The 27,696-nt window shown below is 39.3% G+C and overlaps 1 protein-coding gene across 1 annotated transcript in view; it reads right to left on the bottom strand.

The window, feature by feature from the left end:
• The window catches only part of LOC119788861 (SH3 and multiple ankyrin repeat domains protein 2-like), a 381,590-nt gene extending 356,735 nt beyond the window's left edge, over positions 1-24,855 (bottom strand). Inside the window, exon 1 of the mRNA XM_038293549.1 lies at positions 24,569-24,855. The gene's annotated coding sequence lies outside the window, so the exon portion shown is untranslated. The remainder of the gene's footprint in view (positions 1-24,568) is intronic.
• Positions 24,856-27,696: the final 2,841 nt, after the last annotated feature.

The following is a 27,696-nucleotide window of genomic DNA, read 5'->3' as shown; positions in this document are numbered from 1 at the left end:
TATAATAAACTGGCCAAAGGAGGAGATAGAGGCCACTGACATCAAGACGAGAAAGCTCCTCACAATGCATGGAGGGTTCCACCCCAAATCCAGCACTCTGAGACTGTACACCAAGCGTAGCGAGGGAGGCCGAGGGCTAGTGAGTGTCAAGACCACTGTCCAGGATGAAACAACTAAGATCCAGGAGTACATCAGAAAGATGGCCCCCAAAGACAAATGGCTTGGTGAGTACCTCAGGCAGGAGAAAACCGAAAGTGAGGACAAGAAAGAGGAAGGAGAACCATCATGGAGGGACAAGCCGCTGCACGGCGTATACCACAGACAAATAGAAGAACTGGCTGATATCAAAAAATCCTACCAGTGGCTGGAAAAGGCTGGACTGAAGGACAGCACAGAGGCACTAATCATGGCAGCACAAGAACAGGCACTCAGTACAAGATCAATAGAGGCCAGGGTCTACCACACCAGGCAGGACCCCCGATGCGTACTGTGCAAAGATGCCTCTGAAACAATACAGCACATAACAGCAGGGTGTAAAATGCAGGCAGGAAGTGCATACATGGAACGCCACAACCAGGTAGCTGTCATAGTGTACAGAAACATCTGCCATGAGTATGGGCTGGAAGTCCCAAGGTCAAAATGGAAGACACCTCCTAAGGTAGTTGAGAATGACCGAGCTAAGATCCTATGGGACTTCAAGATCCAGACTGACAAACAGGTGATGGCTAACCAACCAGATATTGTGTTGATCGACAAACAGCAGAAGAAGGCAGTAGTGATAGATGTGGCAATCCCAAGCGACAGCAACATCAAGAAGAAAGAACACGAGAAGCTTGAGAAATACCAAGGACTGAAGGAGGAGCTAGAAAAGATGTGGAAAGTGAGAGCAGCAGTGGTGCCAGTGGTAATTGGAGCACTGGGGGCTGTGACCCCCAAACTGGGAGAGTGGCTACAGCAGATTCCAGGTAAAACATCAGAGGTCTCTGTCCAGAAGAGCCCAGTCCTAGGAACAGCTAAGATACTGCGCAGAACCCTCAAACTCCCAGGCCTCTGGTAGAGGACCCGAGCTTGAGGATGACACATACCATCCCACGAGGGGTGAGAAAACTGTTTTTTTTATATATATATATTTATATATATTTATATATATATTGAGGGATTTGAACATCCATGACAACATGACGCTACTCCCCCTAAAAGAAAAATCTTTAATTTGGAAACCATTTCTTGAGCCAGATGACCTGGTCAATATTAGACCTATATCCAATAGGACTGGGTATTGTTAGGAACCTCACGATTCAATTTGATTTCGATTATTGCTGTTGCGATTCGATCCGATTCGATGCTGATCTTTGAAGCCGTGTGACTCCAGGAGTTTTAAGAGCAGCCTGGGATGCCAAGTTGTGCACATGGGCAAAGCAGCCAACATGTAATAGCTCAGTGATATCGACAGCATTATCTCTAACAACAGCGGCTACTTTTAAGTTATGTCCCATTTGTTTATTGCCTCCAGCAACATGTTCGCTATGCCTCCATCACCATGCTCCCTGTGTGACTTCCGTGAAGCGGCCTGGTCTGAAGCACATTTGAAACTAATTTCCACTCATTTGATATGAAATGAGAAGTGATGGTTATGTAGGGGTCAGTCGCTCTCAAAGTCCAGCCATCGCATGTCAGTGGGACTCTTTCAGCAGCCTTTAGCGACTCCAACACAGCCGTCTTCACCTCTGTGTACAGTGCCGACAGCGCCCCCAATGGACAGGAGGTGAATCGATTCTGAGGGGCTCCAGCATCGATTATGAATTTTGCGTTTAATAATTGGATGAATCGATTCTTCAATTATTTTACCCACCCCTAATATACAATCTTCCTTTCTTATGTAAAATTCTTGAGAAAGTAGCGGCCAAACAAGTATGTGATCACTTACACCACAATTCATTTTTTGAAGAGTTTCAGTCTGGCTTTAGAGCTCATCATAGCACTGAAACAGCTCAGGTAAAAGTCACTAATGATATTTAATGGCCTCTGATAATGGACTTGTATCTGTGCTCGTCCTGTTGGATCTCAGTGCTGCATTTGATACAGTAGATCATAAAATTCTTTTAGAAAGACTTGAATATTCTGTAGGAATTATAGGAACAGCTCTAGACTGGTTTAAATCGCTTCTATCTGACCAATGTCAATTCGTTCATGTTAATGATAAATCTTCCTCATGCTCAAAGGTTACCTGTGGAGTACCACAGGGATCAGTGCTAGGACCTATTCTCTTTACTGTATATAGGCTCCCAATTGGTAGATTATTAGATAACATGGGATTACTTTCTACCGTTATGCTGATTATGCTACATCTGTCTATAAATCCAGACGAAGCTAACCCATTACATATACAGGTGCTGGTCATAAAATTAGAATATCATGAAAAAGTAGATTGATTTCAGTAATTCCATTTAAAAAGTGAAACTTGTATATTATATGCATACATTACATACAAACTCATATATTTCAGATGTTTATTTTGTTTAATTTTGATGATTACAAATGACAACAAATGAAAATCTCAAATTCATCATATCAGAAAATTAGAATATTACTGAAGACCAATAAAAACAAAGGATTTATAGAAATGTTGGCCAACTGAAAAGTATGAACATGAAAAGTATGAGCATGTACAGCACTCAGTATTTAGTTGGGCCTCCTTTGGCCTGTATTACTGCAGCAATGCGGCGTGGCATGGAGTCGATCAGTCTGTGGCACTGCTCAGGTGTTATGATAGCCCAGGTTGCTCTAATAGTGGCTTTTAGCTCTTCTGAATTGTTGGGTCTGGTGTATTGCATCTTCTTCTTCACAATACCCCATAGATTTTCTATGGGGTTAAGGTCAGGAGAGTTTGCTGGCCAATTAAGAACAGGGATACCATGGTCCTTCAACCAGGTACTGGTAGCTTTGGCACTGTGTGCAGGTGCCAAGTCCTGTTGGAAAATGAAATCTGCATCTCCAAAAAGTTGGTCAGCTGCAGGAAGCATGAAGTGCTCTAAAACTTCCTGGTATGTGGCTGCGTTGACCCTGGACCTCAGAAAACACAATGGACCAACACCAGCAGATGACATGGCACCCCAAACCATCACTGACTGTGGAAACTTTACACTGGACTTCAAGCAACGTGGATGAAGTGCCTCTCTTCTTTTCCTCCAGACTCTGGGACCTTGATTTCCAAAGGAAATGCAAAATTTACTTTCATCAGAGAACATGACTTTGGACCACTCACCAGCAGTCCAGTCCTGTTTCTCTTTAGACGCTTCTGACGCTGTCTGTGGTTCAAGAGTGGCTTGACACAAGGAATGCGACAGCAGAAACCCATGTCTTTCATACGTCTGTGTGTGGTGGTTCTTGAAGCACTCACTCCAGCTGCAGTCCACTCTTTGTGAATCTCCCCCACATTTTTGAATGGGTTCTGTTTCACAATCCTCTCCAGGGTGCGGTTATCTCTCTTGCCTGTACACTTTTTTCGACCACATCTTTTCCTTCCCTTCGCCTCTCTATTAATGTGCTTGGACACTGAGCTCTGTGAACAGCCAGCCTCTTTAGCGATGACCTTTTGTGTCTTGCCCTCCTTGTGCAAGGTGTCGATGGTCGTCTTTTGGACAACTGTCAAGTCAGCAGTCTTCCCCATGATTGTGTAGCCTATAGAACTAGACTGAAAGACCATTTAAAGGCTTTTGCAGGTGGTTTGAGTTAATTAGCTGATTAGAGTGTGGCACCAGGGGCCATCAATTTTGAACCTTTTCACAATATTCTAATTTTCTGATATGATGAATTTGAGATTTTCATTTGTTGTCATTTGTAATCATCAAAATTAAACAAAATAAACATCTGAAATATATGAGTTTGTATGTAATGTATGAATATAATATACAAGTTTCACTTTTTAAATGGAATTACTGAAATCAATCTACTTTTTCATGATATTCTAATTTTATGACCAGCACCTGTACTATAGGCATGTCTAAAGCAGAAAAAACCTGGATGAGTCTAAACTTCTACTTTTGAACACAGACAAAGCAGAAATGCTCTCTTTCATCTCTGCTTCTGTCTCCTTGAATCCCAGTCGGCCTCGGCAGATGGCCGCTCACACTGAGCCTGGTTCTGCTGGAGGTTTCTTCCTGTTAAAAGGGAGTTTTCCTCTCCACTGTCGCTACAAGCATGAGGGAGAAATTGCCTTTGAGTCAATGAGTTGATGCAATCAGCTGGTTTTCCTTAGATAGAAAACTTAATGAATTGCATACCCTTGCTTTAATGCTGCTTTCATCGCAGTATAACACTGGAAGCAATGATCTGTTTTGATCTTCTCTTCTCAAACAGCTTTTAGGTGCATTACTGCTAACCAATGGTAAGAAGTGAGACAGCTTCACGAGTCATTTATCGAGTTATATTTGTAAATTTGTGATTTTTACTTGAATTTTCCCAAAGTTGAACCTTTTTAGCTACTGTTCATAACTATTTTAAAGTTGTATTATCAGAGATATAAACATCTGATGTCACATGTATGTATGAGCTGTACAAACGAAACAAATCTAAATCTTTAATTTATTCATGTTATTGACCAATTTAGAAACCTACACATACATTTCTGTTGCCAGTTATCTAATCACATACAGGGGCCTCATCTAAATAACTTATACAGTACTTAGAAAGAATGATCTTAAACTCTTTAGTGGTTTAGAAATGAAACGCCATCTTTCAACGTAACCTGTGTTGACTAATTCCTTTAAAGCTTTATTTGGAATAAAACAAATCATCAGACCTCTTGACTGCTCTGGGTTTTATAGCACTTTTAAAGACTTGAACTGAGATCTCCTTCAATCCAATACATTTTCACTCAGATTCATCCAAAATAACCATCCTTCTACCATGCTGTACCCTCACTTTCTGGCTTCATGGAACGATGATCAGAATAAAAAAATAATAAACTGAGGTCATGAACAGTCACATCATGTGATGTACGTCATCACTTATCTCAGTCAGAGAGCAGAGGACCTGCTGGGGGTTTTCCCTGCCACGATTAAAGATCAGTTTTTTACCCAACAGATGCCGGTCGCAGCAGGAGGAGACCACAGAGAGGCTGGGAGAGAGAAAACAGACAAGCGGAGCTGAAAGTCGAGATCTTTTACAGCTTGTCTTCCACCTCCTCTTTGCTTTTTGTCTGCTTCCTGGCTTCCCGCCCAGCTCATTCTCTATCTCTACTCGCTCTTAGAAAAAGGTTCCCTGGCTGAAAGAGGGATGGTGCTCGTTTCTACCTGCGCTTGCCTTTAAGCACTTTGGAGGCCAGAATCCAAAGCCTCCACCACCTCCTGGAACATGCTCCCTGATGCCTCCTCTAAGGATCCTGTGTCAGAGCACAGATAAACAAAGAGCAGGTAAAAGAACCAGAGGGAAAAGGCGAGTTTGCACAGATGCAAGCTTAGCATGAGCGGATATTATTTTTAAAAGAAAGAAGAATATTTAATAGTACAGGGTTAAATATGTTTTAAAATATAAGCAATATTTTTTATTTTTATTTTATTTTCACAACAAAAACATAAAAACAGAATAATGTTTCACTAAAAAAAGAAAATGTGATGGACAACTGCCGAAAAACCCTCAAGGGGCTTAATGAGTGGCAGTCTCCATAAAAACAAATATATTTCACCATTTCAGACATCTATATGATATTGTGTAAAAAAAAAAAACAGGATTTCTTTGTATAAAACAATTTAAAATATCATTTAGACCACAAATCCATATGGAAAGTTCAGACAACTTAGTAGCAGCAATTTTACTCTCCGTTTAAATTGTTCTTTAGAAAGATTTAGCAGTGATGTGGAAAGACTGTTCCATATCCTTGATCGTCTGTATAACACACTAAACTGTGTTTGAGTTTTACGAGAGTAAGGAGGCCTGATAAGACAACTACTACGAGTTGGATACCGGTGAAATTCCTTATTAAAAGTAAAAATATTACAAAAGTGCTGGGGAAGTAACTTTTTTATAGAGCTATAAAAGAATAAAGCTATTTGAAGTTGATTCACTTGATAAACACTAAGAATAATTGCCTGAGCAAACAGTGGTTGTGAGGGGTGTCTACGATTTACACAAAATATTAGTTTTAAAGCTCACTTCTGAAGTCGAAAAACAGATTTAGAAAGAACTGAAAGAGTTTCCTCTCTAAGGAAAAATCAAGCTCAGCAGCTGAATAATGCTCATCAAACACATGAACTTGATTTAACTCAGTTAGTGAACACATGTATGAAGTTTAAAAATGAATATTTGATCAATTATTTTACTAAATTTACAGGGGAGGATTAGCCTATTGGGTATTCAAAGAGAACCCGCCATTCCAGTAGACGAAAAAAGAACAGCATTGATATTTACTCTCTTAGATGGAAAGAATTTAAGATTTTTTTTTTTTATCTAAAATGTTTTGGGTTAGTTAGAACTGACACACAAGAGCCTCATCATGTATAAAGCAAAGGAAACCAGACAATGTCTCGGCCAGTGAAGGGCAGAGTTGGGCACGTAATTAGTTATAGTTACTAGTTACTTCTCCCGAAAAGTAACTGAGTTAGTAACTGAGTTACTTTACAATAAAAGTAACTAGTTAGTAGTAAAAGTAACTATTGTGTTACTTTTGCGAGTGTATGAAATTAATAACTGGGGATGTCTAATTCTGAAATCCTGTGTTTGGGTTGTTATAGATACTGCAACATGTAGCTATATCTATCTATCTATTCCATCCATCCATCCATCCATCCATCCATCCATCCATCCATCCATCCATATTTCTCCCTTTCTCCATATAGGCCAATGATCGTTCATGCTCTCCGTAGTTCCCCTGTGGCGCGAGCACAGGGCGGCTGTTACGCGCCTTTAGCGTGCATGCGCGTTTCCTGTCGCTTGCGTGGTGAATCGTGCCGCCGCGCTGTGCGGAGATGCAGGGGAAACTGTATCTGATGGGGAAACGCAGCTCGACGTAACACCAGTATTTTCATCTGGAAAGCGCTGTTTTGCCGCTGGAGTCATCCTCACTCTCCATCCTCCCCTCTCTCATGACGCGCGCACGAGTCCTATCATGAAAAAAGGTTAATTGTGCGACCTTACCTGAGAGTAACGTGCAGTAATGGGGTGTCTGCAATGGTAACTGCGTTATAGTTACAGTAAGAGTAATAATTTGGATTACTCGTTACTAAAAAAGGTAGCGGCGTTAGTAACGACGTTACTTTCAACACCGTTACTCCCATCACTGGTGAGGGGTGGAGCTTCACCAGCCTGGTTGAACCTCTGGCCCAGTTCACAGCACCTTAGTGGTAACTCATTTACAGTATATTTTTTTGCTTCATTCTAATGCTGTACTTGCGTACCATTACGCCAGCGCAAAATGCTACACAATTGCATTTTTTCTGTTTGACAGGAAAATATATCTATATTCTGCTCCATAAATGAGTCAAAACAAAGATCTTTCTATACCTAATATTTCTTTCTTAATCATCCACATATTTCTAAATTTCCAGATTGTGCAGGAATCCTGAAGAAGTGCAGTATATTGCAACAAGTATGTGATTTTTAATATACATGGCAGCCATTTTGGATTTTAGTAATACAAATATTTCCTTCTCGATCCAAGCTTCAGACTGCAGGGGTTGAACTATCCAACTGGGATCTGACCAATTCCAACTTCTTAATAAAAATTGACTACTGTAGTTTCTTCTCATTGCTTCCTCCAACATGATGGCATGAGCCATTAAGCTTTTCTGTTAAAGGAACGGTTCAGATGCAGCACCTTTGAATTTTTGTTGCAAATCCCAAATGGAAATGACTCTTGAGATGTTTGTTTGGCTGATAACATTTGTTTCTAGGGGTTCCTGCTGGTAGAGATGGCGCAACATCAGAGAATATTCAGTCTTACACGTCATTATTTATTAAAACTGGGCTTCATCTTCTGCAATTTGATTCCATTTTCAGCCTCCCTGAAATATGCATTTCAGTAAACCTTTTTTTTTTTGGTGAAAGAGGGAAAGAGATACTGATCCAGACTCTGTTCTTATCTGTGAGTAGTTTCAGGAAGGAAAGCAAATGGTTAGTTTCCTGAAATAGACTCCTGTGATATAGCAGAACGGTTGAGGAATGGCTCCACTGACTCCTGACCTCGTTCAGAAACACAGCAGAAAAGATTTGATTTCTGAGCAGAAATCAAGAAGACAATGAAACTGATTTGGGTGGACACCAGCTTAAATAAATGTATCTGATGAATCTATTCCAGACACAGAGACAACATACACTTTGATCAAGCAGCAGGTGCGTGCTGTTAAACCGTCAAGTATTAATTAAAACGTCCCTCTGTAAATGAGACGGTCCGCCCACATGTGAGCTTACACCTGACATTTCGGTAAATGCCAGTCCGGCAGTGCTCCGATGAGATGTCATGGATGAGGGATGCAGCGGCGGAAATTATACGGTTTCACAAAGTCCTGCTGCTGCTTTCATCCAGCAGATCTCAGCTGAACTAATGTGGAATTATTCCTGGGGATGAAAGTTTGACTCTCTGAAACTCCATGCTGCCTCGGTCCTCCTCGGCCTCCGAAATGTTTTTTTCTATTGAAATCTTTAAAACATTTTACTTTTTTTTTTTCATTTGTAAAGATCAATTTTTGGCAGACTCTAAACCTTCCAGTGTCTGATAAAACTTTTAAAAAAAAGTTTGAACTGAATGGTGGTGAGCAGTTTATCAAACTGAAATGAAAAAGGAATTTTAAAAAGTTATTAATGAAGCTTAAAATTAGGGAAATTACCAGTCACAGTTTTCCATCTGGTCTCCATAAGGGTGTACATTTTCAGACAGCTTTTAACTTAGAAGAATGGACAAGAATCTGATCGGAAGCTGTGGTGTTTTCTCTTTTTGGTGGAGGTTTGTTGTTGATGGGTGTCACTGTCAAGAAGCCACCATTTCATATAAGTTGCTCTAAGCGATCCTTCACAATCCGACCAATCTTAAGTGACGGTTAAGCATCCAGCCATCCTTTAGGTTCTTCTGCATCATCAAACCGGTATAAGCTGGATTTCCTGCAGAAGCTGTGCTCCCAACTTGGGAGAGGCAGACACACCATATTAGTGAAATGATGACAAAAATAAATAAATAAATAAATAAATAAATAAATAAATAAATAAATAAATAAATAAATAAATAAATAAATAAATAAATAAATAAATAAATAAATAAATAAATAAAATGTATTACTAACGGTAAAAAACTGCATTAGCACTGATTAAACAAACACTCTGACAGCCTGGTGTAGCTGTTGCATGGTGCTAATAATTAATTAGAGGGAAAGCAGGTATTAAGCTATCAGTCGGTAAAGAGTGGTTAGCAGCACCTTGACTTCCTTCTCAACAACATTTTACAAATTTGCCAAAATGCTGTAGCATCCAAATAGTCTTGGAGACAGCAGGACACCGAGATACGGACTGAAGAACGGCACAGAGGCACTCATCATGGCTGCACAAGAGCAGGCCCTAAGCACCAGAGGAATAGAGGCCCAGATCTACCACACCAGACAAGACCCCAGATGCAGACTGTGCAAAGAGGCCCCTGAGACAATCCAGCACATAACTGCAGGGTGTAAGATGCTGGCAGGGAAAGCTTACATGGAGCGCCATAAACAAGTGGCTGGAATAGTGTACAGGAACATCTGTGCAGAGTATGGGCTGGAAACCCCAAGGTCAAAGTAGGAAACACTTCCAAAGACGGTAGAGAATGACTGAGCCAAGATCCTGTGGGACATTGTGGTGGTGGACAAAAAAGCAGACGAAAACCATTGTGGTTGACACAGCAATACCAAGTGAGTGCAACATCAGGAAAAAAAAAAACATGAAAGAAATAGTGAAATACCAGGGAGAGCTGGAAAGATATATATATCTTCATTCATTTTATATATATATATATATATATATATATATATATATATATATATACATATATATATATATACATATATATATATATATATATATACATATATATATATATATATATATATATATATATATATATATATATACACTCACCGGCCACTTTATTAGGTACACCTGTCCAACTGCTCGTTAACACTTAATTTCTAAGCAGCCAATCACATGGCGGCAACTCAGTACATTCAGGCATGTAGACATAGTCAAGACAATCTCCTGCAGTTCAAACCGAGCATCAGTATGGGGTAGAAAGGTGATTTGAGTGACTTTGAACGTGGCATGATTGTTGGTGCCAGAAGGGCTGGTCTGAGTATTTCAGAAACTGCTGATCTACTGGGATTTTCACGCACAACCATCTCTAGGGTTTACAGAGAATGGTCCGAAAAAGAAAAAACATCCAGTGAGCGGCAGTTCTGTGGGCGGAAATGCCTTGTTGATGCCAGAGGTCAGAGGAGAATGGCCAGACTGGTTCGAGCTGATAGAAGGGCAACAGTGACTCAAATAACCACCCGTTACAACCAAGGTGGGCAGAAGAGCATCTCTGAACGCACAGTACGTCGAACTTTGAGGCAGATGGGCTACAGCAGCAGAAGACCACACCGGGTGCCACTCCTTTCAGCTAAGAACAGGAAACTGAGGCTACAATTTGCACAAGCTCATCGAAATTGGACAATAGAAGATTGGAAAAACGTTGCCTGGTCTGATGAGTCTCGATTTCTGCTGCGACATTCGGATGGTAGGGTCAGAATTTGGCGTCTACAACATGAAAGCATGGATCCATCCTGCCTTGTATCAACGGTTCAGGCTGGTGGTGGTGGTGTCATGGTGTGGGGAATATTTTCTTGGCACTCTTTGGGCTCCTTGGTACCAATTGAGCATCGTTGCAACGCCACAGCCTACCTGAGTATTGTTGCTGACCATGTCCATCCCTTTATGACCACAATGTACCCAACTTCTGATGGCTACTTTCAGCAGGATAATGCGCCATGTCATAAAGCTGGAATCCTCTCAGACTGGTTTCTTGAACATGACAATGAGTTCACTGTACTCAAATGGCCTCCACAGTCACCAGATCTCAATCCAATAGAGCATCTTTGGGATGTGGTGGAACGGGAGATTTGCATCATGGATGTGCAGCCGACAAATCTGCGGCAACTGTGTGATGCCATCATGTCAATATGGACCAAACTCCCTGAGGAATGCTTCCAGCCCCTTGTTGAATCTATGCCACGAAGAATTGAGGCAGTTCTGAAGGCAAATGGTGGTCCAACCCGTTACTAGCATGGGGTACCTAATAAAGTGGCCGGTGAGTGTATATATATATATATATATATATATATATATATATATATATATATATATACAGGTGATGGTCATAAAATTAGAATATCATGAAAAAGTAGATTGATTTCAGTAATTCCATTTAAAAAGTGAAACTTGTATATTATATTCATACATTACATACAAACTCATATATTTCAGATGTTTATTTTGTTTAATTTTGATGATTACAAATGACAACAAATGAAAATCTCAAATTCATCATATCAGAAAATTAGAATATTACTGAAGACCAATAAAAACAAAGGATTTATAGAAATGTTGGCCAACTGAAAAGTATGAACATGAAAAGTATGAGCATGTACAGCACTCAGTATTTAGTTGGGCCTCCTTTGGCCTGTATTACTGCAGCAATGCGGCGTGGCATGGAGTCGATCAGTCTGTGGCACTGCTCAGGTGTTATGATAGCCCAGGTTGCTCTAATAGTGGCTTTTAGCTCTTCTGAATTGTTGGGTCTGGTGTATTGCATCTTCTTCTTCACAATGCCCCATAGATTTTCGATGGGGTTAAGGTCAGGAGAGTTTGCTGGCCAATTAAGAACAGGGATACCATGGTCCTTCAACCAGGTACTGGTAGCTTTGGCACTGTGTGCAGGTGCCAAGTCCTGTTGGAAAATGAAATCTGCATCTCCAAAAAGTTGGTCAGCTGCAGGAAGCATGAAGTGCTCTAAAACTTCCTGGTATGTGGCTGCGTTGACCCTGGACCTCAGAAAACACAATGGACCAACACCAGCAGATGACATGGCACCACAAACCATCACTGACTGTGGAAACTTTACACTGGACTTCAAGCAACGTGGATGAAGTGCCTCTCTTCTTTTCCTCCAGACTCTGGGACCTTGATTTCCAAAGGAAATGCAAAATTTACTTTCATCAGAGAACATGACTTTGGACCACTCACCAGCAGTCCAGTCCTGTTTCTCTTTAGCCCAGGCAAGACGCTTCTGACGCTGTCTGTGGTTCAAGAGTGGCTTGACACAAGGAATGCGACAGCAGAAACCCATGTCTTTCATACGTCTGTGTGTGGTGGTTCTTGAAGCACTCACTCCAGCTGCAGTCCACTCTTTGTGAATCTCCCCCACATTTTTGAATGGGTTTTGTTTCACAATCCTCTCCAGGGTGCGGTTATCTCTCTTGCTTGTACACTTTTTTCGACCACATCTTTTCCTTCCCTTCGCCTCTCTATTAATGTGCTTGGACACTGAGCTCTGTGAACAGCCAGCCTCTTTAGCGATGACCTTTTGTGTCTTGCCCTCCTTGTGCAAGGTGTCGATGGTCGTCTTTTGGACAACTGTCAAGTCAGCAGTCTTCCCCATGATTGTGTAGCCTATAGAACTAGACTGAAAGACCATTTAAAGGCTTTTGCAGGTGGTTTGAGTTAATTAGCTGATTAGAGTGTGGCACCAGGGGCCATCAATTTTGAACCTTTTCACAATATTCTAATTTTCTGATATGATGAATTTGAGATTTTCATTTGTTGTCATTTGTAATCATCAAAATTAAACAAAATAAACATCTGAAATATATGAGTTTGTATGTAATGTATGAATATAATATACAAGTTTCACTTTTTAAATGGAATTACTGAAATCAATCTACTTTTTCATGATATTCTAATTTTATGACCAGCACCTGTATATATATATATATATATATATATCCCTGAGCAAGCATGGGTTCTCTCCGGGGTACTACGGCTTCTTCCCACAGTCCAAAAACATGACTGTTAGGTTAATTGGCTTCACTAAATTCTCCTTAGGTGGGAGTGTGAATGGTTGTTAGTCCTGTTTGTTTCTGTGTTACCCTGCGACGGACTGGGGACCTGTCCAGGGTGGACCGTAGACAGCTGGACATAGGCACCAGCATCCCTTGCGACCCCACTTGGGATTAAGCGCGCCAGAAAACTGATGTATGGATGGATTTGTTTCTTAGTTTAGGGATTATCTTCCCTCACTGTGAGAAGCCTGTGTCTTAAACTGCTCCTCTTTAGCTGCCCTGCCTTCATTCTGAGTCAGCTGCTCCACATTTCCTCAGATTAGCTCCTCTGGTCGGCTTTCCTTCTCCATCTCAGAGTACATGCCAATTTGCTGGAGTTTTCTATTTTACCAAGCTACATTTTGTCTTTTAGCCTTTTTGTTGTTATTTAGACATAATGTTTTCTTCTTGTTGTGCTTTTAAAAAATGTTGCTACAAATATGACCCCTCCCCCCCAAGGTATTCACTGTGACAGGTAAAGATACAGGACGTCTAAATAATCCTTCAAATATATTAGAGTAATAAACTGCAGTGAAGAAACTGTCAATTTATTGTCTGGAAACACAAAACAAAAAGTCATTAGCTATGTCTCTGAGGACTTAATTAACAGTGTTGTTACAGATGAAGAATTTAAACGAGAATCTGGAAAATACATTTCTGTCAAACTTCAGTGCAGATGTCACGTAGTCCTTCTCTGAAATCGTCTGTGAGGATAAAAACAGGACAGATCTTCAAATATCAAGGCAAAAATAGCTTTTCAACAACCTACCAATTATGTTGACAGTCTCACGCAAACTGACTCAACAGGTTGAGAGCAATAATGGAGCAGGTGCTGAGCTTTGAGAGCGGCTCAAATTCAGTTAGGTTTAAAAAAAAAAAAAATCACTAAAGGTATTAAACAAACAGAAACCCACTGATGGTTCCCATCTCTCTACTTTATTCTACTCAGTAGGTCCGTTTAGAACGTTTTCTGGATTATAATCCAGAACTCTGGGCTTTCTCACTTCCCTTTCTATGTAGTTTGAGTTGGTGAGGACGTGAGGATCAAACATGTTTTTTATGTAGAACCTGGATTAAGCCTAGTCTCTATCAACATACAGGGGTTGACGTTAAGGATTTGTACGACTTGCCCTTCGGGCAAGTGACTTTCACATTTCATTTGCCCAGAAACTATTTTTACTTGCCCAGTATAATGTTTGATAAATATAGTTCCTAATATTCATTTTTGTATATATATCAATGAAACATGTTTGTTTTTTAAATGTTTTTTGTAATTCAGTATTTTTTAAGTTTCCAGGTTCCTGGTGTGTATATGCATGCGTCAGATAATGAACTCAAGCCTACATTACCGTGTTAACGTGCTTTTCAATCCTTCCTGCACATTCTTTTCAAACTAAACTTTGCTTTAAACTGTTGTGTGCTTGGAAAAATATAAATTGTAATGTTAAAAAGCTAAAAAAAAATTGACAGGTTTAAATCTAAAGATAAATCACAAGACAGAAGTCAATGTCACAAATGAATAACTTTTACTTTAGAGTCACGGTATGTTTATACAAGATAATACTATTAATATAATGTGACTTTTCTAGAGAATCATTATACATAGTTATTTTATACAGGGTTTCCACAGTCTGACATCATTTCAGAATTCCCTGACTTTTAACTGACTCAGGATTAGTTTTCCCTGACAAAATAATTGCAGCAACAAGACAATAATAATAACATAACAGTTCATCAATTTAACATGTTTAGCTCTATAACATTTAAATGCACCTCTCCAATGTCTAAGAGAAAAACATTTAATGAACATTTTTTAATGTATGACCTGAATCACTGTACAGAAGACTGCCAAATGACAGCCATATTTACACTGTGCGCATGGCATACAATTATGCCAATTTTCCTAATCCCTGACTGATAATTTTTAATCTAGGGTTATCTGGGTGGAGGGTGAAATGGGTGGAGGGTAAAATAGGTGGAGGGTGTGTTACTGTACATACATTTTTTTTGCCTTGTGGTTTTTTTTAGCCTGCAAAGTAAAAAAAAAAAAGTGTCTTATTCAAGCCAATTCCCGGACAAAAATCACGCCATCGGGTGGAAAGTCATGCGGCTTTTTCAAATCACTCGGATTTTCCAAATCACGCGAGAATGTGTACAAAACAACAAAAATTCGTACTCTCCCAACAATAAAAACTACTTGCCCTGACATAGATAACATAACTGCATCATTTATGCTGTTTTCTCTGTTCTTGTAGGAAACTCTTCAGCTCCCAGATAACAAACAACTTTCATTCCATTAATCGTTTTGATTTGAAAGTGATAAAGCAGATGTCTCTGAACACCACGTCTATCACTGTTACAAAGATTTCAGGGTCTGTTAAAGTGTTTTTTCTTAAATTTACAAAGGAACCAGATAACCTGTTCTGCAAGTAACAGAAATCAGCTTTATGGTTGAGTTCTGGCAGTAAAACATCAGTCAGGAACAGAATCATCAGCTCAAAAATTATCACTCTATTAATCTAAGCCCAGAATACTCTGAACGTGGGTAAAAAAATCCACCGGCAGTTCATTGAATATCCAAATAAAGTAACCTATAGAGCTGATCAAGGCAATAAGACAAAAACACAAGAGGCACTCAGAATAGCAGGGCTGCAAATACAAGTGAACCAAGGACAGGAAGTGACCATAACTTCTTAAAATGCTGTAAATTTACCTCTGAAGGCAGAACCAGGGTCTGGCACAGTCACTATAATCATGTTGTTGTCTCAAGTCATAGAACCCATCAGAGTAGATAACATGATTAATCACCAGACTGACGGTTATTACTGTATAATAAAACTATGTCAACAGATTTGATAAGGTTAACACCAAAGGATAATTGTACATGTGTGGCTGAGTTAAAAATGGGTTTCTATACAGTTTTTTACTGCAATATCTCCGAGGTTGTCTAACCATTAGCAGCTATTTTGAATTTGAGATCCATATTTGTAGGAAGAGTTTTGATTATTTCTGTTCCTTTTTATTCCTGGATCTTTACATTTTTTATTTTGAATCATTCTGAGGTATGTGATCAAACGTCCTTCTTTTAACTAAATGTTTAGAGTAATTGGGCTTCATGCAACATTTTTGTATTGTTGCCATAAATTGCTCTTACTTTTCTCCGACCAAGGGCTCGTATGAACAACATCAGATTCAAAACATGTTCTTAACCAGAGCAAATTATCTGAACGGTCCTTATAAACCTGACGCAGTCTAGCTGTGCGTAAGTGAGCGTGCGTTTCCGAGAAATCTGAAATCTGAATAATTGTTCCCCAGATGATTCAATATAAGTCTAAAACTTCCAACGCTGTCAGAAGGAGGTCATTCATAGAAAAGGCATTGAAGAGGAAGAAGGAAAACCTTAGTGGTTCAGAGATGGAGGTTCTGCTGATTGAGAGCTGAGCCGCAAAATTAAAGAAACAGTAAAAGAAGAGCAGTGGGAAATAAATTACAGGAGCTGTTAAAGTAGTTGAACAGTAACAGATGTAAAGTTTAATCTGAAAATCCCCTACTGGTGGGGGCAAGGGGGGCAATATATGATATCAATCTGTGATCCCCGGTCGGGTACCAGTCCGTGTGTCATTTGTTATTGTGGCAGCACAAAAAGAATACATAACTTCCATTACTTCAGATAGATTTATTTTGCCTGTATAAATTGTGTTTTATTTCGAAAACTGACCAGATTCTCTCAGTTACATTCGCCAACCGTCTTTGACTAACTCTTGACCAACATTGGGCAAGACACGTTAGGTAATATGATTCCTCCCACTGTAAACTAGTGCTGCACCGATACCAGTATCAGGCTGGGCCCTGATACTGAACTAAAATGGTGGTATCAGTATGGGCGGGTACCAACAAATAAGGCACCGATACCATTTTGAGAGCCAAAAATGTATACAACTATTGTCACTCATTCCAGGTAGGCAATAAAAAGTTCTCCTGGATTCACTTTGTATTAGTCTTTTTCCTGCTTTACAAAGGTAGGCAGCAGCTTGACAAAGCCATGATGGCAATTATTATACATCCAAGTAGTATGCAGTTCCTCATATATATACACACACACACATCAATTTCAAACAGATGGTATCGGCCAATACTGCACAGCCAGATATCGTGTATCGGGGCCAAAAAATGGCATCGGCGGAACACTACTGTAATCTCTACCATCTTGTTAAAGCAAAACAAGCTCAGGGCTTGTCATGCACTTTGTTTTAATACTGTCTTATTCTAGAGGCATGTTTAACATTACCATAGCGACCAGGAAGTACTCCAGCTACTGACCAGTCTGTAAAAGGATTGTTTGTCATTAAACTGGTCCTTGGTGCAAAAGAAGGTGGGATCACTGATGTTAATACTTAAAATGAGTTCACCAACAAGCAATACAAAACAATTCTGCAAAGTGTCCTCTAATAAACACTCGCACATGTACTGCACATCTCCAAACCACCTTTCATAGCACTCTCCATCTCTCTCATTCAACTCATTAACATAAAACTGTTAAATATTAAACATTTTAAACATTTTATAAAATAAACATTTTATGAAATAACAAATCCAAGAATCTGCCTTGGAGTGAAATTAAGTCAAGCCTTACTGTAGAAGTGTTCAAAGCAGCAACATGTTGCTGAAGCTCTTTCTGAACTTTCTTTTAATAGCAGCCTGATCTCACATAGAGTCAATGACTGTTCTTTCTCTTAATGAAATAACAACAAACTAAAACAGAGTCCCCTGGATACCAGCATGCCAGCTGCAGGTGTAGAGACCCAGTGTTCTATCATCAGCCAATAAAAATGTAATCTGTAATTGCAGAGCTGTGTAATATATAATTATGTTGTCTAATAAAATGTACAATTGTCGCTAAGTAACAACAAATGTGGTCATTTGGAGAAAAACTAGGATTGGATAACAGCTGACTGATTGAACAAGACTTCTAGGTAAAGTTCAGATCACTCCTAAAGTTTGTTCTTACCTGTGAAAAGATTAGAAATAGAAAAATTTGTAAAGACTCCGACTCCTATGTCTAAAAAAGGCACTATTCATACTTAAACCTAATTTTCAAGAACTTTTAATTAAATTTTCAAGAATCTTTCAATATCATATATATATATTAGGGCTGCAACAACGAATCGATAAAATCGATAAAAATCGACTTTTAAAAGCGTTGGCAACGAATTTAATAATCGATTAGTTGTGTCGCGCGATTAATGCGTCATCCGCCACCGCCGTCATCCGGGGGAAGAAAAAAAAATATGGCGGAGCGAGTCAGCGCCGCAGTTGCAGTGTTGCCAACTCAGCGACTTTTCAGACCCCTCCAGCAACTATTTTTCAAAAAAGCGACTAGCGACAAATCTGGCGACTTTTTACGGTGTCACTGGCGGCTTATGCCTGCCGTGGGGCGCCTCCCCCATCCCAACGCCTTTCTCCCTCTCAGCGCTGCAGTCAGAGCCGCAGGATTTTAGTGAGGAGTTTACCCACAGCGTCCAGACTGCAAATGAAGCGCGCATGTGCCGGGATTGACGGCGCAAATTGATCACAATAATTAAAATAGCCTGCGCTTTGTAAAGTGAAAAAAGTCTTAACATGCAACTTTTGTAAAAACAAATGAACATGGCACGGAAGCACCACTGTTATGATGCAGCACCTGAAAAGGAAACACGTTGGAGCCTTTGATGGCAGTGAAGAGAGCTGATCAGCAGGGTGAGCGACCATGCTTGTTTGGTTTTAAAGTGGGGAAACGTAACGTTAGTTTCTCAGGTAGCTCATCTGATGCTTTCCTTACCGTGTTAGGAGGTTACAGACAGTGATAAGGTTGGCTACTTATTTTACTTTTAATTTCATATGAATTAGCTTAAGCAGCGTTTATATTTTCAAATAAATAATTAAATAAATTAACTTGCAAATTATGAGGGCAAGGCTTTTAAAGTTTAAATCTTCTGGCAAAGATAAAGTAAAGATCCTGCAATTTATGGAAGTAAAGCAGAATAAAATCCAGCAAGATCAGTAATAAGTCAATTAATTATCTGCCACATTCCCATGTAAATATCTGTCTTTGGAGGATGTGTTTTTTAGCACCCCTAGTTCTCTCATTTTTATTCCAAATACATTTATAATTTGAATCACAGGGCTATTTTTATCTCTATGGTTAAGTATTTTCTCAAGTAGCAACTTTAACTGCTATACTTTCCTGTCTTAAAAGGCAGAACTCTTCTAGTCTAAAAAAAATGAATTTGTTGAAATGGGGGGACCTATTGTTTGAACCCCTTAGGGGCTTTTAAAAACAAAACTACCTGTCTTTTTTGCGCTATATTTTGTGGATGTACAGCTACATTTCTCATGTAAGTTTGCGTAGTTTTAACACAAACATTTATTTTTCATATTGCACCAGTACAGTTAATGAGCAACCTGTACTTGTGTGCTTGTTTGTTCTGTCTAAAATGCTTATTTTGGAATAAAGAGGTTATTATTTTTTTGTCCGATTCATCGATTAATCGAAAAAATAATCGGCCGATTCATCGATTTTTAAAATAATCGTTAGTTGCAGCCCTAATATATATATATATATATATATATATATATATATATATATATATATATATATATATACATATATGATTAAATTCGAAGCAGCAAAACATGCGGAAATTATCCAGGGTTTCCGCGGATCATTAAAAATAATTACAATTCATTAAAATTTTTTGTGACAACATTTTTTGTGACAGGAGACAAAAATTTTTTCATTAATTTCATACATTTTTATGGGATTTCAGGGTAACAATCAACATATACCGTGAACCGAACCGAACCGTGGATTTTGTGAACCGTTCCACCCCTAATATACATACATATATATTTACATATATATACATACCTATATATACACATACATACATATATATTTATATATACATACATATATATTTATATATACATACATACATATATATTTACATATGCATACATACATACATACAAAATTCTATCTTAAATGAGCTGAACCACAAAGATTTGCACTGTGTGCACATAAATATTTCCTGTGATTTAATTCCATAATTATGGAATACCTATTTTATAAATAGAGAATCTGTTTTTAAATAACAAAAAAAAGTGAAACAGTGAAACATCTGGAACATGATTGGAAAAATTTGAATCTTTTCTGTACAAATGCAGGCGATGGTGGGCATATAAATAATTCATTAGGCATCATGGTGGATGTTTACACAGCATCCTGGCATGCGGGGTGTATAGGAAGGTGTAGGTGTGTTGGGTCCAAACGCTGTACACCTCACTGAGGTTCATGCAAACAAACAAAGCATCAAACTCCATCCAATACCAACAATGCCTCTGATTTTTTTGTCTTCTGACCATTTTTGTTCTCTGACCTTACTTGGTTGACCTAAATGTTTGTTGGATGTTGCTGAATCACAACAGCTCTAGTGGTGCCACCTTTAAGCCCAGCTAATTCTACATCGAAACCAGTTTTGTTTAGGAGGCTCTGTAAACTACCACACAGGACCAAAGTCCAGCACACAAGAATGATTTAAAGATGAGAAAAGAAACCTTAAAAAGAAAACAAAGTATTCAATGACAATATTTCTTTCATTCAGATCTAGTATGTGTTATATGGGTGTTCCCTTTATCTTTTTGAGCAGTGTAGTTCCATGGGTGGATGTGCCTAGAAAAGAAACAGTTCAGCAGAGGTATCAGCAAGGTAGAAGTCAATCTTCCTACAGCAGGGATGAAAGCAAAACATCCACGTATGGGTTGATCTAAGAAATAATGCAGAATTGAAGAATAGAGACAGGAGTGAAGACATAGGAGTGAAGCGGAGTGATGAAAAGTGGTCCTCCAGCAGTCTAAGCCTATAACAGCATAACTGTACAAATTGCCCAGGATAGCTTGAGCAATTTTTACTATAAAGAAAAAGTTTTAAGTCTAGCCTTTGAGGTAGGCAGAGTGTCTGCCTCAAAGCTAAAATTGGTAGTTAAGGACCATGGTAAGTAAAAGATCTGTCTCCCTTATTACTATTAAAAATTCTAGAAACCACAGAAACATGCAGATCGAGAGTGAAGTGCTTTGTTAGGAACAATCAGGTGTCTGATGTTAGATGATCCACCCATAATAAAAGATTTTCCTCTACACCTTCATGGAATTATTAAAAAAATTCTTCAATCTAGATTGTTATCCGGGTCTCCAGTAAATTTAATGGGTTATACTGTAAGTCGGGTTAAGACACACTTTTGCTAAACATTTCAGAGCAATATGTCCATGAATTCTACTAGACTAACCAACACTATCAAATTATTTTCTCCTCGGTGGAGGTAATAAACTTGAATTAAATATAATTAACATCTGAAGTTTTTTTTTTTAGTTTTTTTTTTAGTGATTTAAATGCAGAGTAATGACAGCTGCATACTGTCTAACATATTAGGAGCTCTGGACACAAGAGCTTCTTCTGTTCTTAGCTTATTGTTTGTTTTAGAAATGATGATGAGCAGCTGAACAGATTGGAAAGAACTAGAGGTAGGATGGTTCATACTTGAGCACTGGACCACTTTACTCTTAAGTTAATCAAAGCAATTAGAAAGATGAGGAATTGACAGAAACTGTTGTAAAGGAAGGCTGGACTTTGGCCAAATATCTCAGAGGGTTAAACGCTGAAAACACTCAATGGCATTAAGGATACATTATGATAATAAGACATCTGAGCAACAAAGAGTGTACACATCTTTCTATTAGAGCTGCATGACATCAGCAGGACAGTGGAATAAGGTTTTTTTTATATGTTTACAGGTGCAAGGGAAATAGCAAAGAGAATGTGGGCTAAAACTAAGCCTTGTGGGAAACACAGGAGACAATCAGGGAAAGAAATGAGGTCTGGTACAAAACCTCTCTGTGTACAGTAAAAACATGAAGCTCAGACCACAGGAATTATCATGTGATTGATCATGGAATGGACTGAAAAAATTTTTAAACAAATTGGAAATGCAATTCAATTAATTGCTAACAGTTTATTTGGGAGCAAACAGTTATAAATCATCAGCAACATCTATTTTTACATTGTAAGGAAATAGTAATGTCTCTTTCAGACATTTAATTTCATGTTTTATTTTATTTATATTTAAGTCAAAATCAATAAAATATTTTTAAATGTTCACATAAGAACACCAACTGAACTATGGCTATTAGAAACTTTCTTTCAAACAGCAAATACAAAAGGAAGAAACAGCAAGATAGACAGACATACAGAGGGGGGGGGGAAACTCCAGAAATCACAACGTATAACTTTTTTTACTATTTATTTGTATGATCCAGCTGCAAATAAGTATTTGAAAACCTGAGAAAATTCATGTTAATATTTGGTACAGTAGCATTTGTTTGCAATTACAGAGGTCAAACGTCTCCTGTAGTTTTTCACCAGGTTTGCACACACTACAGGAGGGATTTTGGCCCATTCCTCCACACAGATCACTCATGCTTCTGGGCTCTCTGAGAAACACGGTGTGAGCTCCGTTCAAAGTTTTTCTATTGGGTTTAGGTCTGCTGACTGGCTAGGCCACGCCAGAACCTTTATATGCTTCTTCCAGAGCAACTCCTTGGTTATCCTGGCTGTGTGCTTCGGGACATTGTTATGTCGAAAACCCAGCCTCCGCCCATCTTCAGTGCTCTAACTGAGGGAAGAAGGTTGTTCCCTAAAATCTAGCAATACATGGCCCCGGTCAGCCTCTCCTTAATACTGTGCAGTCACGCTATCCATGTGCAGAAAAACACCCCCATGCTTCACAGTAGGGATGGTGATCTTGAGATGGTACTCATCATTCTTCTTCCTCTGAACACAGTTAGTGGAATTATAACCAAAAAGTTCTCATCTGACCACATGACTTCCTCCCATGACTCCTCTGGATCATCCAAATGCTCCTAGGCAAACTTAAGACGGGCCTCGACATGTGCAGGTTTAAGCAGGGGAACCTTCCGTGCCATGCTTGATGTCAAACCATGACGCCTTGGTGTATTACCAACGGTGACCATGGAAACCGTGGCCCCAGCTCTTTTCAGGTCATTGACCAGCTCCTCCAGTGTCGTTCTGGGATAATTTCTCACCTTTCGTAGGATCATTGAGAACCCACCGGGTGAGATCTTGCATGGCGCCCCAGTTCTAGGGAGATTGGCTGTCATGTTTAGCTTCTCCCATTTTCTAATGATTGCTCCAACAGTGGACCTTTTTTCACCAAGTTGCTTATTTAAATTTGTGGAGGTGTACAATTTTGTCTCTATTGTCTTTGGGATTTTATTGGTGGTTGGCATGCAACGAAATGGTGCATTACCGCCACCAAATGGTATAGAGTGTGGATCTGAATGGCTACTACCTACATATACTGAACAAAAAAACAAAACAAAAAAAATATATAAAACCAAAATAAGATTAAAATCCTCTCAATTACACAGATTAATCTAAGATAATGAAAAACAATTACATAACACTTATCTTTTGAGAAATTTCTAAGGATTTCTGTTAAATTAAAGTGAGTTCTTTCTTTATTAAGATTTTGAACCAATTCCCTCGTTTTTATTTCATACTTCTTACAGCCTACCATAACATGTTTAGTTGTTTCTTGTTGCTCTTTAGACAGCTCTTTGGTCTTGGCCATATTAGTAGTTGGATTTTTACTAATTGTATGGGGTGGACAGGTGTGTTTATGCAGCTAACGAACTCAAACAGGTGCATCTAATTTAGGATAATAAATGGAGTGGAGGTGGACATTTTGAAGGCAGTCTAACAAAGTCATGGAGGGTCAGAATTATGGCTGATAAAGAGGCGATAAAATACTTATTTGCAGCTGGATCATACAAATAATTTGTTTAAAAAAAATCATATTTTTGCACATACAATGATAATTTCAGACCATTCCATGATTTCTAGAGGGAGAACCTGCAAAATAGGAGGGTGTTCAAATACTTATTATAAATAAATAATAACAGTTTGGATCCCAAATGTCACAACTACACATTTTTATATTATGTCTAATCATTAACTCCAAGCATAGGAGCTAAACTTTGTCATGTTTTGTCTAAATCTAAGAGGAAACTTTGTTAAAGGGCGGAGTGGTATATTTATTTGGTTTTGGTCCAGAATCAGCTGCAGGACAAAGTGCAACAATTAATAATCAGTTCCACCTGCTTGACTCCCATCCACAGATGGAGGGCAGGAAAACGCTTATTCCGCTTTACTCTGCAGCTCAAACTCTTGGTTTCATTTCAATGTTCATCTTTTTTCACTTTTACAGAATCAATTAGGCTACTGTTTAGCTGCACAGAACATAGAGATGCAGGTTTGGACCACTTTCTGAATCTCACTGTTTATTTACAGAAACCCAAAAGTCAAATAAAAGGTTCCATTTTTTATCTATTGTGGAAAACATCATAAAAAGCGCGATGGTTACCTTGAAAGTCCTCCTGGTGCCTGTTTGGAGTGAAAGTCTTCCCTCCTTCAGGTTTATCTCCTCCTCCAGCCGCTCCTACAGCCGCTCCATGTCCTCCGGCCGGCGGTGCGCTCCGGACCGGTGCGCCGCGGCGTGGAGCTGCTCCGCTGCGGGAAACTTCCAGGCAAAGTGCGGCTCTCAGGACCGGAGGCTGGCTGAGAGAAGGAGCGCTTTTCACCTGACCTCCGGGGGAGACATCCGAGCACCACCGAGCAGAAATTCAATCCGAGGCGAGAGCCACTGAGCGCGGCTCATCTTCGGCAAACAGGAGGCAAGAGGAGCTGGAAGGTGGAGGAGAGAGAGGAGAGAAAGGAGGAGGCGGTCATTCAGGCAGCCTCCTCCCACAGCACAGGTGGACACCTTCCATCTCTACCTGCCTTACAATCCAGAGCAGAAATAAAAACAAAAGCTGATCAGAAAATTTAAAAAATCACGTTTGATTCTGAAGCTAAAGATCCATTTTTAATTTATGTCACATGGTTAGAAATGTTTAAAATAATCACATAATCTCTGACTTTAAATACAAAGTCACCATTTCTGATAACAGGGATGTGGCTCAATGCTCAGAGTGGTAACATGAGGGGGAATCATCTGGAATAATGCATTACATTAATTATTATACTATTCAAGAAACCAAACTCAGAAAGATATTTTCTTTGATTACCTCAAACAAATAGAAAAAGACAAGGTAAGTAACCGTTGATTTTATTGAAAAATAAATGATGGTCCAACTCAACACAAACCGGATGGAATTTCATGCAAGATGCTGTGGTAGCCATGCTGGTTCAGTATGCTTTAATTTTGAATAAATCCCCAGCAGTGTTACCAGCAAAGCGCCCCCACACCATCACACCTCCTCCTCCATGTTTCATGGTGGGAACCAGGAATGTAAAGTCCATCCTTTCACCTTTTCTGCGTCTCTTAAAGATACGATGGTTATACCTCAAATTTGGACTCATCAGACCAAAGCACAGATTTCCACTGGTCTAATGTCCATTCCTTGGGTTCTTTAGCTCAAGCAAGTCTCTTCTGCTTGTTTGCCTGTCCTCAGCAGTGGTTTCCTAGCAGCTATTTTACCATTTAAACCTGATTCACACAGTCTCCTCTTAACAGTTGTTTTAGAGATGTGTCTGCTGCTAGAACTCTGTGTGGCATTGACCTGCTTTCTAATCTGAGCTGCTGTTAACCTGCGAAATCTGAGGCTGGTAACTCAGATTAATTTATCCTCTGCAGCAGAGGTGACTCTTGGTCTTCCTTTCCTAGGGCGGTCCTCATGGGATCCAGTTTCTTTCGCTTGATGGTTGCACTTGGGGAGACTTTCAAAGTTTTGCCAATTTTTTTTTTGGACTGACTGAGCTTCATTTCTTAAAGTAATGATGGCCGCTCGTTTTTCTTTTCGTAGCTGCTTTTTTCTTGCAAATTCTAACAGTCTATTCAGTAGGACTATCAGCTGTGTATCCACCTGACTTCTGCACAACACAACTAATGGTCCCAACCACATTCATAAGGCAATCAATCTGACTTATTAAACAATGACAGGGGACACCTGGGAAATGAAACCCATTTCAGGTGACTACCTCTTGAAACTAAAGAGAATACCAAGAGTGTCCAAAGCAGTAATCAAAGCAAAAGGTGGCTATTTTGAAGAACCTAGAATATAAGACGTATTTTCAGTTGTGGAGAATGTAATTCCACATGCGTTATTTAATAGTTTTAATGAATTCAATGTGAACCTACAATTTTCATTAATAAAATAAAGAAAACTCTTTGAATGAGAAGGTGTGAGATGAAGTAGATTAAAGTTGAGGGGTGCCCACTGAAGGCCTAAGTGTCATAATATACACCCTCCGCCATTATATTTTACAGGCTGCAAACCAAGAACAGGCCTTTCCACTCAATGTAGACACAGGACTAGAAAACAAACACACCTTCCAACCAAACAAAACAAAACAACTGAAAAACAATGGCTGGTTCATCTCTTCTATATGTATTCATTTTCACAAACAATTCATAAAATGCAACATGACTGGAATGTAAGATAATTTTTCAACCATAAGTAGCTTTTTACCCCTAAACAGTCATTGTTTAATTTTCCGTTTGTCTGTCACATGAAATCCCTGTAAAATCCTCAGTGGTTGTTTTTCAAATGTGAGAAATATGAATAAGCTGCAGAGCTATTAATACTTAAAGGAAACATATATATATATATATATACTTTATTTAGTTCAGAGAAAATACATCAAAAAATGACATGAAAAGAACTATCTTTATATCTGACTGATTAAATAGGTGAGCTGGTGGTTTTGGGTTATAGTCAGTGGTAATAATGGTCTGAGTGGGGCTGACCCACTGAGGGATCACTCATCTACCTCAGCTCCCCTCTGCCTGCTCTCACCTTCACTTCCTAATGCTATCAGTGTCCCGGAAATATTGGAGACGAGATGGCCCCCTGCAAATAAACGGTCATTACCATGACAACAGCAGGCGGATGCTGATCATGGCAACAGTGGCAGGCAGCCAGACCAACAGCCCGGTTCTACCCCAGGGGGCGAGCCAACACATCAACTCCAGGGTTTTATATAGGAGCGAGCGTGAGCAAACTGCCTTTGATATCTACAGCAAATATACAGATAGCAGCTCAATATCAAACTCAACCGGACTCAAATCTCAGGAATAAGTGTGTGTGTGTTCTGTGTGTGTTGAGCCTTTTTCCTCTCCACTGCAAATATTCACACTTCAGTCAAACAAAGGGCTTTATCAGGATCAGAACTGTGGCTGCGTTTTGCCAAATCCTCCACTTCACGTTATCGCTCTTCAATTCTGCCTGAATGTCACATTTATCACAAAGTAAAGTTGATTGTTTGCCCACAGGAAAACGGAGTTAACTTGCTTAGACCACGAGGGTTAATTCACCAGAAAATATTAAAGGCTTAGATTAAAAAGAACAGATCACAGAACCTTAAATGCCAGAGATGAAAAGATATTTCACCATTTTATGTATAAAACCAAGACAATACACCAGAATAGGTGGTGAGACTGTGACAAGGAACTGCTCTGCTGGTTCTTTGCAGGTTTATAGAAACATTTTC

This window comes from Cyprinodon tularosa, unplaced genomic scaffold (assembly GCF_016077235.1).
Source record: "Cyprinodon tularosa strain WSP-4 unplaced genomic scaffold, ASM1607723v1 ctg328, whole genome shotgun sequence".
NCBI classification, from domain to species: Eukaryota; Metazoa; Chordata; class Actinopteri; order Cyprinodontiformes; family Cyprinodontidae; genus Cyprinodon; species Cyprinodon tularosa.
Note: the sequence above shows the minus strand (reverse complement) of the source record. Positions and strands in the feature narration are given on the sequence as shown.